The following is a 2,908-nucleotide window of genomic DNA, read 5'->3' on the forward strand; positions in this document are numbered from 1 at the left end:
CCAACACAATCCTTCAAAAATACACAAAAACATGTAATGCTGGGGCCACTAACCCTTTGTGGGAATGTTCAGGGATGCAGGAGAGGATATATTGTCTGATTATATCCTTATCCAACTTGTGTTAACAAGTTCCACAATTTCAGCAGAGTAACATTCCCCTCTTTTAAATTTTGCAGCGGATGTGTTTTGCTCAGGCTCGCTAAAGCCTCTATAATAACTGTTCTGGTATTTTCCCCTTATTCCCTCATAAAAGATAAGACAGGACACAGTCTTCTATAAAAGTATAAAAAGAGTTTACTCACATTCTGTTCACAGTCGGATCCCAGAAGGCAGACTTAGCTTAGAAAAGTAACATACACTTGGAAACTATTCCAGAAGAAGACAGTCCCTTTGTCCTTTCTTGGCTGGAATCCAAGAGGGCATCTTTGGCTAAGCAGATGTTGCTTCTTCGATGAATGTCTTATGAGGAACGACTAAGGGAGCTGGGCATGTTTAGCCTGGAGAAGAGGAGGTTAAGGGGTGATATGATAGCCATGTTCAAATATATAAAAGGATGTCACATAGAGGAGGGAGAAAGGTTGTTTTCTGCTGCTCCAGAGAAGCGGACACGGAGCAATGGATCCAAACTACAAGAAAGAAGATTCCACCTAAACCTTAGGAAGAACTTCCTGACAGTAAGAGCTGTTTGACAGTGGAATTTGCTGCCAAGGAGTGTGGTGGAGTCTCCTTCTTTGGAGGTCTTTAAGCAGAGGCTTGACAACCATATGTCAGGAGTGCTCTGATGGTGTTTCCTGCTTGGCAGGGGGTTGGACTCGATGGCCCTTGTGGTCTCTTCCAACTCTATGATTCTATGACTCTATGATTCTATGAAAGTAGTCACAGAGAGAGAGAGATGGCTGCCCTGCCCTGTGCTTTTGTTGTTACCTGCACAGGTGAGGCCACACCCACCTCTAGTCACATGCAGAGGAAGTCTGTCCCAGCCCAGAAGGAAACAGGAAGTTTACCTGCTGGCTGGACAAACATTCCTCCCCATGTGTAAACATGTTCACTCTAGGAATGTTGTACTTGACTGCTCTTGTGTTTTACATCCCACAGAGCTGTGGCGATCCACAGGTGAGAAGCCTGCAGACAGGTGTGCATTGCGCTCTGCTGGCAGGGAATCCACACTCTATGCCACACTGGCTCTCTTGGATTTGTGACCGATGCTTTTTTATTTCTTCAAAATCCCATCTGAAAGATCTTCACCCTTTTTCTATCCTGGCTTCCCCCAAACCCACATCCTTTCTGCTTTGCATCTTTAAACTGGATCACTGCTAAGTGCAGCAGCTGTCCAGAGGTGAGCAGAGGATTGCAGTGCCATCCCCCTCCTCCTGCCTTTTGCTGAAACAACCAAAACATGGAATAATTGGGATGTTTAAAACTGCAGAATTTTATCATCAGGAAGCTGCAGTGCAGGCACTAGCAGGAAGCAAAGTGGGATGGGGTATAAATGCCTTGATCCCTTTATTTATTGTGTTTCTGTTATGTACTGAGTTGAATAGGATCCAAAAGGCAGTAGTCTGAGTGGTCCTAGAACAATAGGGTCCAGAATGCAGTAGTCTGATTGGTCCTAGAACAATAGGGTCCAGAATGCAGCAGTCTGATTGGTCCACAGGAGCCACCCAATCCAGCTCCAGGTGGAAGTGAATCCGCAACCTGATTGGCCTACAGGAGAATCTCAGAATAAGCCAATCACGTGGGGTCCATTGCGTAAATAATGTATATAAAGCAGATACTATGGGGGGGACTTTCATTCCTCCTCACCACTATGAGCTGAATAAAGAGCATGAAATCCACTCTCGACTCCGAGTATATTTCAGTTTCTATCCCATCCTATCCCCCCCATGTTGTTCAAGGTGGTGACAATGATTCTCCCTTTCCACCCTTAACCCACACAACAGCTTTATGAGCTGAGGGGCAGTGACTGGCTCAAGGGACTTCCTTTGCTCCTGCGTTTCGGTCAGGGATTTTAAGCTCTGCATCTAAGCAGGGTTTTGGGGGTCTTTGTCCTGGCTCTTTCCTCCAGGAAAACCCTCATTTTACCATTGAATTGGTGGGAACAATTGCCTCCAATTCAGTGGTAAAATGCAGATTTTGCCTGAGAAAGAGCTGGGGCAGAAAGAAGAAGAACAAAAGAAGAGTTTGGGTTTGATATCCCGCTTTATCACTACCTGAAGGAGTCTCAAAGCGGCTAACATTCTCCTTTCCCTTCCTCCCCCACAACAAACACTCTGTGAGGTGAGTGGGGCTGAGAGACTTCAAAGAAGTGTGACTAGCCCAAGGTCACCCAGCAGCTGCAGGTGGAGGAGCAGGGAAGCGAACCCGGCTCACCACATTACGAGTCTACCGCTCTTAACCACTACACCACACTGGCTCAGAAAGAAAACTGTTCGACCTGGAGCTTTCAAGCATGCACCTGCGACCGGAAAACAAGGTTTAGCTGCATCTCTAGAGAACACCATGGAATCAGGATTCCCTTTCACCTGGTGCAGGTAGGACTGGCTTAGCCTATAGAGCAGGCACGTGCAAAGTCTGGCCTAATCCACTCCACCGGTCGGTTTAATCTGGTCCCTGTTGCAGTTTATTTCCAGGGGAAAAGCCCTAAAAAGCTCAACAACTTCAATCCTAAAAAAAGGCTCAGCAACCTTGGTCGGCCCTCAAGCATGTTCACTGCATCAAATCTGGCCCTCTTTGAAGAAAGTTTGCAATAGAGCCTTGCAGCTTCCAGGGAACAGCCTGGATCTGCAGCTCAAATAAAAGAAGCAGATCACAGCAGGTGACACAAATAATTCACCTTACAGCCTCCCAAGCATGATTCAGGAGAGCTGCTGCTTTGGGTTGAGAAAAGCAGCACACCAACACTCACCTG

Source organism: Podarcis tiliguerta, assembly GCF_965153285.1.
Source record: "Podarcis tiliguerta genome assembly, chromosome: 10".
Lineage (NCBI taxonomy): Eukaryota > Metazoa > Chordata > Lepidosauria > Squamata > Lacertidae > Podarcis > Podarcis tiliguerta.